We start from the raw sequence: 13,908 nt of genomic DNA, 5'->3' as shown, positions 1-13,908 counted from the left end.
TAAATCGGTTGCAGTAACCAGAGCAGACCAGTCCCTACCGGCAGCACCCGTTCACGAGTATGACGGGTGAGTCGGCCATCATTGCGCTCAACCATATTTTAAGGAACTTAATAACCCGGCCCACCACGCCACCACCTGTCCGGACATTTTATTGAGTATGGCTTACTCAAGGCTCTTACTACATCATAGTCTCTAAAAAAGAGATTTCCTTGCGTTATAAGTTAGAAAATACTCGATTAAGTCACCTTTCAATCATATAAAAAAAAGAAATAAAATCGGTTCATTCATTAAACTGCGAGGTGTTGTAGTTTAATGGATGTTTGCACGGGGAATTATGTTAAGAATATGGCTGAAGGAGCAATAAAAATATGTATATGTCGGTGATATTATTATAGTTGTTACTTATGTAAGTACCGATGGACGGGGTAAATCACTAAAATAAACGGTGTATAAGGGGTTAGTGGCCGGGATCGATGGCGGATTGCAGGACGGCGGAGGTCACACACACACGCAAAATGCCCGGCACCCACGGCACACCAATGTAAAATGTATGTACATAAGTAAGTAAGTAAACGAATACGTAATGAATATTGTATTGTTAAGACTTGGAGCTTTTTTTATGTTTGGATTTTGTTAGGATGACCCAACGGCAGTAGCGGTTGCGCTAATGGGATACGCTCGCTTCTGCCGGTTTTTTTTTAATAGTTGGAAGTGCATTTGTTCAGGCATCGTTATTATTATTTAGATACGGGTAACGGACTGCCTGCTGTATTGGATACACTGAGTATATACATTAGGGGTATAGAGTGCAAATTAGGGGGCATAAAGTAAGACTGACGGCCTAAGACTGCAACTGACATAATAAGATGAGTAAGAGGGAACTAAGGAGGTTCTATTGTTAAAATTGTGGCAATTGAAACAGCGCAGCTTGGTCTTGGTCTTTTTATGGAGACAGTCTGACAGAGTATAATCGACAGCTCCGCAATGAGCAAAAGGGTGGATCACAGCGGTACAGCTTTGGTATGGCCGAATTGGAGGCAAAGGAAGCACAGGATGAATCAAGAAAAGTCCTCTGCGTGCACCCGCTGATGTTCGATGTTGATACGACCTGCAATGATTTTAGCGGATCTAACTTGGGGCGATACGTCTATCACCGTGTTATAGAGTTTGCTATTACGATTGCTAGTAAAAAAACAAAGCCTGATCTTATTTTCCTGTATGGAATTTTGCACACAGACAATTTCAATGAGCTCCTTATGAGCGATCGTCTTGATAATTCCCTTGAGAATAAGTAGTGGGCACTTAAGTTTGGCCTCCTGAGCTTTCAATCCACCTATGGATTTGGTTCTTTCAACGGTCTCTCTACACTGCTGCGGATCGTCAAATTCGACCCTTATTCGGTCCCTGGAGATGGGCTGAACCTTACACGGGGTGTAACCAAGCTGACAAAAGGAGATATTCTCTCTTCACTTACTTGCAACCTCGTAAGATTGGATATCCTCCTTAGTGGAGCTGATGATTACAGCTGGATTGGTTTTAACTTTGGGGTTAAGGACGAATTTCGGTTTGGAGACCACTATTGCATAAGAGGTAGTGGGGTGGGATTGAGGGGCAATAGAAGAAGTGATAAGCTCCTGTTTGAATTTATTAAGTTCCTGATGAACTCCCTCAATAATTTACTCGGCCTTAAGGTGGCAGCGGCTCTCTACTGTTGATTGAAAATGTACCACTCCGAGTTCCTGAATATCAACGAGATTTCTGGCTGACTTCTGGATTTCTTCGGCAGCGGTTATTATGATAAGTTTATATGCCTTTGTTACGGTCTTCCCCTCTGCTACAGCGTGGATAATGCACTTAGAGAGCTCTGTCAACAGGTTGGTGAAGGAACTAATATCAGTTACTTGATCAGCGTAGACTGGTAATACTGGCGGCAGAGCAGGTGCCAAGGATTAATTGCAATAGGCTACACGAATGCGTAAGTCTGTGAATCTATAACCTAATAACTTGAGACCTTAACCAGAGGGAGACTTTGTACAAAAGTCGTTTGCTTGGGTACCTCTGTCCCATTCGTGTTTCAACCGTAAAGCAGTTGTGTTTGCTAGCTGTGTTTCGGTTTGAAGGGTGGGATATGGCTTGAATTTACAAGGTACAGAGGAACAACATCTGAGTCTTCAGGAATGGCAACGCGTGGGGGGTATCATGGGCGAAACAGTATACTCTGTTATGTCCATAGTACTGCTCATGTCAATAGGCGACCACTTTTCATCAGGTGGGCCGTCAGCTTGTTTGCCATTTTAAGTTGTATAAAAAAAAACTTGATGTAGCTATCCGCCGATAGATGGCGTAGATTTCTATTTAGACGGCGATGGAATTCTGATTATTATAATTTACCGATAGATGTCGCTGTAATCAATTTAAAAGACGCTTACATTAAATAATAGAAATTTTTTTCTTTTTATATTTTTGCCGGGTCTATTATTTTTATTTTCGTTTTTGACCCCCCTTCTGCCGTGTTTGGGGTTTGGGGTTGAGGTGAAGTCTCGTTATGGATTTAGGTAATAAGGAGTGGAGGTTTGGTAAGGAAACGGGTTTGAAAAAAGTTTGTGTTGTGATGGTTGGGGTGTATATATGTGTGGTTGATTTGGATATTTTAGCTATATTTATAGTTATATTTAACAGCTAACACGATAATACGCTTGGAAACACTATAACTTGCCACCAATATGGCTGAACTAGTGCACTTGAATTTCAACGTCTAACTTTTTGATAGCGGTCTAGTCCGATCAGCGTTAATTTGTTTCAGAGCAGGTAGAGGTTAAGTGGACTTTGGGTGTAGGTATGAAGGTGGACTAGTCCAGTCGGTCTATTGAGTGGCATCAGCTAGTCCGTATATTTACTATTATTATTTTTACAATTTACACTGTAAGACATTCTACCAGCTGGGATCTTATATTTACTTATATGTATGTTTATATATATATATATTGTATGTATTATAGTTGTAAGTACACTCAAACATCTCGCCGTTCTTTGCACGTCATCGCTGTTAACGCCGTCTAGGCAAATAGCGTACAACAGTTGTAGTTGTAGCATGACAGGGGCGACAACGTCTCGTCGTCTGAACTAATTAATTAGCTAGGTACCTCATTCGTTTTTATTCATAACTGCTGGTCTACGAGGACAAGAATTACAAACAAGCTTAAATACAGAGTGCCCAACGCACATACTAACAGAATTCAAGTTTATTAAAAATAATCATCTAAATCGTTTCCTAACTAGCCAAGTCCGTGGGGGAGGGATTGTTAGTAATGCAAACTACCAGTCGCATTACTAGCAATGTTTTCAGTCAGGTCGACCTCCACGTGGTCCCCCCCTGGGAACTATCGTGCTGAATTCCAAGTGTATTACATCACATACATCATGATGGACTAACTGACCTTGTATTTGCATCCTCACCTATCATCCCTCACTGGTGCCTCGCCAGTGTATACCGATAACGCAGGTGGGGTTACCCTTGCATTACCATCCATAAAAAATCCATATAAATGGATACTATTTAATTTTATTATTCCGCGGGCTGATTCCAATGATCTAGTTAGTTCCCCCCGCGGCGTTATGTTGTCCATTGTGCGACCGTGAGAGTACCGGTGGTGGAGTGGTGTGTGTGGGTGAAGCGATTAATAAACAGTTCCTCATACAACGGGAGCGCCCGTTACTTGCCCGCGGCGCCCGCAGCGCCCGCAGAGTCGGCCTATTTTTTTCAACTTTACATATTTTAGAATGCCTTTAAATCGACATAACAGTGCATACAACAAACAAATAGGTAATTAGGATACTATTACTACTACTACAGATATTATTTGTAATGTACTGCCCTACATTACTATTTCGAGATCGGCAGAATAAGATTTCTTGGCCAGTAGGACGCTGGATGGTACTAAATAATTTAGAACAAGCAACACTCCTTATGTAAGATATGACAGCTCATTTAGCAATGAGCTATGTTCTTCAGAACGTGATACCCCTAGTGTTGCAGGCGTCCATAAGCTACAGTGACCCTTGAAAAAAAGAAGTCTGAAAGCTCAATATGTATAGTACGCGATGAGGAATCTGATAGGAGCACATGCGAGCATGGCCCACAAATTTTATAGATTTATTATTTATATCTATATTTAAAGAATATGCGAGGGTAACGATTTTTGATGTATCATGTTCGAATCTGTCAATATATATTTTTGTCATTCAAATTCAATCATTTTTACAAACTGTAATTTGATTTCATACTTATTATATTCCGCTTTTAAAAATAAAAATAATAATATTTTTTTCATTTAAACCACACAAAAACTTCTCGACACGTTTATATTCATATAAATAAAACCGTAACCTAAATGCTCCCGTATTAGAATATTCTAATTCCTATTTCCTTTAAATGGAAAATTGAACGAAGAAACATCTGGGACACAATCCGGAGCACTCATGAGCCCAGCCCAGTGGAGAGCAGACAGGTCACCATAGAATCGAACCCAGAAACACATTTACCAAAATATTGTGACTTACCCTGGAGATGAACGCACTGCCAGCTGTGACTACAGCTATTTGATACGCGATGTGTCAACACTTTTAGCACTTCTATAATTTGCTTAAATAAAAAGTAATATAGAAATATATAACATCTTAACGAATGAAATAGAACGCGATGTACCCACCAAAGTCAACAGTACAATACAATATGTTGTAGTTGTATGGTTCGCATATTGACTGAACTATATAAATAATACATACAGTTACATGGAAGCAACGTAATTAGAAGGATGTAAGGAATGATAATGACAAGATAATAATATAACGTAATAGCCTAATGAAGCTAACGGCCAGGGTGACTCACTTCGTGTCCATGAGTGCTGCAGATTACAGCACAGTGCAAACATGCAGTGCGCACACCTGTACCTTAACAGTATCGAGGATTAAGATTACATACAGACACATTTATCACACACACATCTCGTGTGTATGTGTGATAAATATATCTCCAATAACACAACTTCACATTCTATTCTCTTATTCTATTTTATTATTCTTATTAGAGAGAAGTGTGGACTGAAAGACGATGTAGTGACAAAAATCGAAAAAAAAGGTTGCGTTGGTTTGGCCATTTCATGAAATAAGATTTGGATGAAAGAATTACGAAAGACATTTATCGAGCAAAAATGAATGGAGATGTCCGTAGGGACGTATGTCAACCATATAGGCGACGTGCTGAAAAAGGGCCAAATTAAAAGTACCCGTAACCGGCGAGCGTGTATGAAAAGATTGATAAATGTGGAAGAAGCGAAAGAGGTTTGTTTGAATCGAAGTATTTGGGGTTCCATTGATTTTGCCTACCTTAATGGGAGACAGGCGTGACAGACAGGTATTTCAGTGAAATAATAAATAAAGCAAAATACATCCACATGTCATATTAATTTAATTATTCAAAATCTCACGTACGAGGGCCCATATTAAAAAAAAAACAACAAATAATTTATTGAACGTCTTATTTCTTTTATAAAAATTGGCATGAATTCAATGCTTCGAGGTCCATATTTTAGAAAATGTAAAAATAACATAGTATTCTGTAAATTGTAAAACTGAAGTTGTGTAAAATATCCATACAGCTGGAAGCCATTTTGCCGAGCATCGCGGCGTCACGGTCCGTGTTTGTTTTCGGTAGTTGTTGAAGTCGACATTGGAAAGTCATATAGATAAGAGAAGAGATTTCGATGTGGATAAATAAATGGAATTCTCTATATTACGAACAGTATGGGCACTGTCATCACTACTACCATATCATACTTATTATTATGATAATGTAGATAAGTATATATACATTACACTCTAATAATTTACCGGTTAGTGTGAGTATTATCGCGGCGATAGATAATAAACACTGCGCTGTTTTGATATTTTTTTTGACAAATGATAATGGAATGGTAGCCCTGTTTGCGCTAACGGTATACGCTGGCGGGGCATTAGTGAGGAGTGATAGGTGAGAATGAATAGGCAAGTCGCTTAGCTCATCGTGATGGATATACCTGGAATGATGGTTTTCAGGGGGGACCACGTGGAGGTCGACCTGACAGTATATTGCTAGCAATGTGCTATTTTGATATTGTATTACGAGTGTACGTCTCATCGCGAGAATATGAAAAATTATACATCGATACTAAAACTCTAGTTTGTATGCATTTATATATATATAATATTTATTTATATTTAAGTTCACGAATTTATGAAAAGTCGGTCAGTTAATTACAAGCCGATGTTTACTAATTAAATGCGTAAATATTAGAGCAAGTTGTACAAATTGTATACATTACGAATATGTTCCTGATGCTATATTAGCGAAGTCACGGAAGACTATGACATCATTTCGAGCTTTCGTAACGATCGCGACCTAATTCTATAGTAGTTTTTTTTTTTCTAATTAGGTGCAGATATCATAGTAAAATTTTAATTACAAACAATTGCAGTAGCGTATTCGTATATATCACTTTATCAAATTGCTTTACATACCACGCATTGTTTTAAATTATATAGTCTCTGAAGAAACTCAAATCATCTAGTTGTTGTATCAGTCATTACTGCCCACTGCTGAACATAACCTCCCCTATAAGGGGGGTTTCGTCAGTTGCTACGCTTGGCAGGACTGTTGGCAACCGCATTTTGGCTTTGGTGATGTTTTAAGAGGGACGTTGCTGCCCGTCCTTCAGTCTTAGTCACCTTTTACGCCACCCACGGGTAAGGAAGGTCTGTACATGGGAGATGTTAAAAAAATATATGAGAGATCTTAATGCTTATTAAGATCTCCATTGATGCAAAAACAATATTTTTTAGAAATATCGTGCCTATTTGTCTGTCTGTCTGTCTGTATGTTCCATGTTGTTCTGGTGTGCAAAAGCTACTGCACCAAATTGGATGCAGTTTGTTCGTGTTCTACAGTTGTGTTCCTGAAGTTCTAACTTAAAATCTGGTATATTTATGACATATGACAATTGACAATCAAATGTCTTTTTTACTGGTGCTCCTACTACGGAAATCCACTCGTACAAAGTAGCGGGCAAAAAGGTGATGTACGATAAAATCGTAGTGAAGGGATGGCAAGTGAGTATGAAATCAGGTCAGTGATCCTATCTATATATTTACCGCATAGATGGAAAGCTTTTGGTTTTCATAAAGAGTAAAGAGTAGGGGGCTAAGCTAGTGCCTCCAACTACTTCACGGCTCGTTAGGTCTACTTTTCAGCTTGAATGATTAATTGTTTAACGCAGAATCTAAAGTTAGTCCTCTGAACAGTCACAATTACCCAGGTATGTGCATCTATTGTGAAGTTTGCACCTTATCAGCGGATCGAATTTTCCTCAGATTTATTAATCAGGTCCATTATTGTGCATTTCGTTGCATTTATTTTAAGATGCATTAATATTTTACAATGTATGTATATATAAACGGCGAGGTGACGTCAATTCAAATCCACGTATTGACGTGAACGCTTTACGAGACCGCTGGGAACGTTGCCCATTCGATATTTAAACCTTGAAAGTTGTAGCACTTGTAGCTAGGTCCAGTTGCGAGGCATTATAATGTATAGTGCAGGCACTCAAGTGACTTACTATCAGGGGCTCGTGACATTCAATTACTTAAACTTGTGTTACAAGACATTGTTTTAGAATAATTAGGTATAAACTTAGAATGGATATGTAAGTATGGTGAATATAGCATCATGACAAGGATAAATTTATGTTTAGATTGTTAAATCCTCCACCGAATAAATAAACCGCAGTAGTACAATTTATGACTACATTAAAATGATATTTTTAACTCTACTATTTGTATCCCGGATATGGATACTTCTAATCGGTGTGAGGATTCGACATAAATAGAACTAGTCGATCTCATTACTCATTTATTACTAACACGAGCTGTATATAAAGGGACAGTTTTCAATATTACAGCCATTCGTGGTTGAAATCGATTCGTCCATATTTTCAACGACCTCCATACGATGTCTACACATTTATTTCTAATAGTTATAAATAATATAGGAATACAAGAAATATAAATTTTGTAGACTTACATTTATGTCCTAAGATTTATAATTTCTTAAACTTACTTCATCAAAAAGTTCTAAATATTTTTATTTTTTGGTCAAACTTGAGGTATATATAAAGTGCTATTATTTAATACTAGCGATTTACCCCTGCTTCGCACGGGTAGTTAGATAGAAAGATAAATTAGTATTTTATATTAGATTTAACAAGCAAATTTTTGACACTTTGGGTTACAATATTGTATTTTTCGTAAAGTTTTTAATGTTTTTTTTAACAATATTTAGCCTATATTACTTGTTGATAATGCATCGCTCTGTAGGTGAAAGAATTTTTAAAAATCGTTCGAGTAGTGTGTGAATTTATCCGTAAACAACAAACAAGCAAACAATCAAATCTTTTCTTTTTATAATATTATTAGAGATAAGTAATTAACAATTGTTCAGAAATACAAATATAAAGAACTGAGAGATAAAAAATTCACCATTATGCGGTTATGCGGTAAAGTATAAATAATATGTGTGATATATTTGATAAAAGTAACGCAAAAAATAAAATATAAAATAATAATTGAGACAAAAGTATCTTTTTGAGTGTCCAGACAGAGAATCTCAAATAAAGAAAAAAATCTTAATATACAATTATATTTCAAAAATTAAACCAGAAATCAAAATATAAAATAATAATTGAACTTTTGCAAACTTACGTATTAGAAAAAAACATTCTCACCATGATATTATACTAGATTTAAATATATTACGCAGTAAAACTGCAAAAAAAAAAATCTTTTGCCCTCAAATTACATTATATTTCCTAATAAATTAAACCAAAATCAGAACTTCGCAAAATCTCCAACTGAATGTTTGAGAAAAGAAAATAATACATATAACGATATATGGATCTTTGGTTAAGTAATATTGTACTAAACTTATATTTTTATTTTATAGTAAAGTACACATTTTATCACACTATATGACTTCTATAATATTTATTAGAGAGATAAGTATAATAATATAAGAGAGATATGACATTTTATAGAGAACACCATTATAATATGGTAGTTAATGTTAGTTGTGTCGTGAACTCGTGACCACGACGTGGTGCAATCCACGACGAAACGAATAAATAAGCAATAAAGAAGCAAGTATGTAGGTACATACCTGCTTCTTCGTTGCTTATTTATTCATTAACATATATCAATAATTAATAGTACGTACTATTTACCTGCAAAACTTTTTAAATAGATAGATAGATAATTTATTTACATTACTTACAGCACACAAATTACAATAAAAACATACACATAATACACAGTAAAAGAGATAAAAGAATGAAAATAAAAAAGCAACAAAACAAAAAAAGAAAAAAAAGCAAAATATATAAAGCTCATCGCGTTAAATCCCGATAGTTCATATGAATATACGTTCTTACAACATCGGTGAGTCAATATTTACTAAAACCTGATGAGAACAGGCAAAAATACTTGATACGGGCAAAGTCACAGATTATAACTAGTATAGTGTAATAATGTTGTGTGAAAGATGTTTATTTATATTTAATTATCTAAGTATAGAGAACGATTCATATAAATTCAAAACTTTTGCAGGAACAGTGAACAGACTTTCCATTCTTTCCAGTCTAAGATAGGCGGTTGGTTGGTAGGCGTCCACAGAGGTTGGTAGCTCGACGGGTGAGGGGGTGGCGTAGTGGTGGAGGGGGGGGGGGGCGTACCAACTACAGATTATTGCCAACACACAAGTAAGAACTAATACACTTACCTTTTACCGCATCGGCTCGCACAAAAGCGTATTTACATTTTACCCTTGAAAGCGAGTTACGCAGCTGTATTATGTACCTAATGGAATTGCCTGAATTAATTGGTTCTAAAAAGGCAAGTAAATTCTGTAAAGTGGTGCCTCACTTAATTGCCCGTCGTTAAACCGAAGCTCCTTCGAATAAACAGGTCGCCGTAACACTATTTATGATAATACTGTCAGCTCACCCTGTGGCACAACTGTCTCCATCTCCCTGCTTTGTTCTCTATCTAGAATATTGGGTCATTTAATTGGTGCAATTTAAAAATTTTCTTTTGTAATTTTTATCATGTAAATTTCGGAACAAGGGATTTTCAGAAAGATTAATTACAGTAATTATAAAGATTTCATATAATTTGACTATAATGTTTAAAAGTTTATTAAATGTATGAAACGAATAAGTTATTAAATTTATATAAATAATCAATTTCAGTCACTAAAATAGATTCGAAATTTTATTTTTTTAAGGTAAATTATAAAGTCACGTGAGGTGATGGAAAATAATGTTAAATTAAACATAAGTGCGTTTAAATATGTACCTAGTTCCTAGATACGGGTCATAATGCATATGGTACAGTGCATTCTTTTATATGCAGAGATTGCTAACTAATAATGATGTTTACAAATATTATGAAATGTGGAAGTGTTTGTTTGTTTCTCACATCTTGATACCATTGTCGCTCAAACGATTGTTATGCATTGCAAATTATGCTATGCTAAATTTACCATACACGTTATATTTATGATGGAAAAGGAATAGGCTTTGTATTTCACGCGAATGAAATCACGGATATAAACTATCGCTCCATATTTACAATAACCAAAAATTAGTACGCTAATATGACTTACACTTGGGTAATTATAACAATTTTCCATTAGGTATATTTTTCTGCAGCAATTTGCAGTCTTACTAATTTACATTTAATTGTTATTGCTATATTTTGATGTATGTAAACACTAATCGCAAATCGGTTATTAGTTTATCATAATGAAAAGTCCATTAACAGCAGCTATCAAGCTTTTATTAAAATAGCTGTAAGGAAAATCGATACTGACTGGAGCAGTGGTCGGTGGGTGGCGCGGCGCTACTACCACGTACCACCAGCGCGGGCTCGGGCAGCCGCGGGTCACCACTGCGGCCCCTCGTGCCGTCCTCGCGATCAGCGCCGATGCGGGGCTTCAACTGTAGACGTATCTGATAACTCTATCCGACAGACAGCTTTCAAAGCTTTACAAGTCGAGATAGGGTTATTTCTATTATGAGACCGTGTTCAACTCCCAATAGGGATTTTACTGAAACACGATTCCACTTGAATTTCCGATGCGTCGTAACACGAAACGTGTATTTGTATGTTTGTTTGTAAACGCTCGTATCAGTTCAGCCCGAGGGGCTCTAACTGACGTGCGTTGATAGAGCGTGCGGCCCGCGACGGTGACCGCATGGCACTGACTACCGGCGCTGACGAATGGACTGGACTGGACTAGTAAGTGGTGTTACCACCTCGGCTATCGACTCGCTGGCTAAACACTACCGCACAAGCGGCTACACTGACACATGTGAACACCGTGCATTTGCATTTGGAAATAAGGGTTAAATAAAGGGAATGAAGAAATATATATCGTTGATATTCACACAGAACAAAAATGAGGCCGTATGTGAGACACCATAGGCGTCACAATCTATCCATGGTCATTTATACCTTTTTACAATTGGTTACCATGAAATTGTATTCTTAATCATTGCTGTCCATATCTGAACTGTAGCAACATGTATTTTAATTATTTTATGTATTGTATGTATGTATAACCTGATTTTATGGACACTCATTTTTATACATGGTTTCTTTCATACATACACTTATATTACTTGCATACACCCACTCTAACTCGTCTGCCTCGTTTTGAAATTATAATTCGCGTTCGCATAAATAAAATCCGCTATTGGCCGTATTAATTAAGAGACTTAGCATGTAAGTTGTGTTTTTAAGAGCTGTGGATTTTTGTATAAAATAAATAAATAAATGGTACTTTTAATGTCTATAGTCTATAGGAGAGGACTAGCATTTTCCAAGTTGCATACCTATAAAATTATTTCAAATTCTTATTTTATATGGAGATTTTTGAGAGGACAAAAACTTGGGCAGATGCGTATAGGAATGGCAAATGTCACATTAGTTAGCAAATTTCTAGAGAAGCTAAAAAATACCTAACCTAGTAAAAGAGCGGCTAAAGTGGCACAGTGGCGGCACAATGGTGGCGCGGGCTGACCACCGGCCGACCTCCGCGGCGACCTGTTCCGCGAGGTCTCGCGGAAGGAAGTGCCCCACGTAGATTGCTCGCAGTCTGACACGCTCGTAGTAATATTTGCCATTACAATCCGTATTCAGATCATTAACTCATCATTCACGCTCATTTAAATATAAGGAAAAACAAAACATTTTGTATTATCCCCTAGAATGAGATATTTATCAGCTCACGCTAAAAATATTTTATAATATCTAAAACTAAGATACCTTGTCATTACCCCGTCAAGGATTACAGCCGTGAGTGTATTATTTTTTATAACTTAATTACCTATTTATTTATTTTATGCAACGTAAAATAACAACAAGCTGACGGCCTACCGGATGGAAAGATGTAACCGTCTCCTATAGCAGTACCATGGATACAACAGAGTATACTGTTTCGTCCATGATACCTCCCATGCGTTATTATTCCTGAGGACTCAAGTGTTATTCCTCTGTACCCTGTAAATTCACTGCCATATGCCCTTCAAACCGAAACACAGTCATGCAAACAACTGCTTTACGGTAGAAACACGAATGGGACAGAGGAGCCTAAACAAACGACTTTGTACAAAATTATAGTAAAATCCATTGTTTATAATAAATTAAAAGTAATTATTTTAATTAATTAATTAAACGTTTAGACTAAATTGCTACAGTAGTACTAAATTACTATAACCATACGGTTAACGAGTGTCTTCTAGTTTAATAGTTATTACGCGACACGTGCTAATACACATAACTTATTAATATAGTCTATATTTCTACAAGACCGACACAATAAAAAATATTTTATGTAGAGACACAGGCTTGTAGGCACTATAGGTTTAATTTATTACTCGTCTCTCAGTCCGTACAGTACTATATTATGTGTGCTAGGACGACGAGACGAGGCTAAGACGCTACGTAATGACAATTTATATGTACATACTTAGTTCTGATTACGCAATTTCCAAGGTTCCGTGGTGAAATGGCCAATACGTCTGTTAGATTTTATTTAAGAGATCAGTATTTCATTAAATAATAAAATGATCTATTGTTGAAATCCTTTTTAGTATAATAGACAATTATAGAGAGTGTAATAGAAAATGTAAAAGCGGACTTAAACTCGTCCCAGTTGATTTAGAAACAAACTTCTCTAACCGCAAATGGCTCTCGATGCACTAATTTATCCCGTGTTATTTGTTGTTGGGTTTCCCGCAAACAAGCGCTCAGTTTGTGTACCAAGAAATACTTGTGTGTTATTATATAATACCTATTATTGTAATAAATTATATATGATTCATCGATGGTTCATTCATTTTCATTTAAGAGTTTCCTCTTGTCGGTGCAACCAATCCATGCATCTTCCTCCAGCCAGCTCTATCCCAGGCCATATCCTTTATCTCCCTATATGACATGACGCCTAGTGTTTCCTTTATCTGTCCCATGTAGTTAATCCTCGGTCTTCCTCTTCCTCTTTTGCCCTCTATCTTTCCTTCTACTATGCTCTTAAAAAAATCGTCATGTCGTAGAAGAGGCAAAATGCTGGGCCACCTGCCCAGCATTTTGCCTCTTCTACTCTTTATTATTTCAATCAACGCCCTCCTCTCGTTTACTTTTTTTCAGGACTTCCTCGTTCGTTAGTTTTTCCGCCCAGCTTATCCTTTCCATTCTCCTCCATGTCCACATTTCGCATGCCTCAAGCATCTTTCTTTCCTTCTGCGTCATTGTCCATGTTTC

The 13,908-nt window shown here is 36.8% G+C and overlaps 1 protein-coding gene across 3 annotated transcripts in view; it reads right to left on the bottom strand.

Annotated features, from left to right (window-relative positions):
* LOC113516369 (uncharacterized) overlaps positions 1–11,377 on the bottom strand; it is a 34,387-nt gene extending 23,010 nt beyond the window's left edge. The window contains exon 1 of one of the 3 annotated variants that reach the window (XM_052899433.1): positions 10,958–11,377. The gene's annotated coding sequence lies outside the window, so the exon portion shown is untranslated. Of the gene's footprint in view, positions 1–4,560; positions 4,715–10,957 lie in introns of those variants that run through there. The other 2 variants (XM_052899439.1, XM_052899438.1) reach the window with 2 other exon arrangements.
* Between the last annotated feature and the right edge of the window lie 2,531 nt (positions 11,378–13,908).

The sequence above is a fragment of the Galleria mellonella genome, unplaced genomic scaffold (genome assembly GCF_026898425.1).
Source record: "Galleria mellonella isolate WM207_F2 unplaced genomic scaffold, CSIRO_AGI_GalMel_v1 utg571, whole genome shotgun sequence".
In the NCBI taxonomy this organism is placed as follows: domain Eukaryota; kingdom Metazoa; phylum Arthropoda; class Insecta; order Lepidoptera; family Pyralidae; genus Galleria; species Galleria mellonella.
The sequence above is the reverse complement of the archived record's forward strand: the minus strand, read 5'-3'. Positions and strand labels throughout refer to the sequence as shown.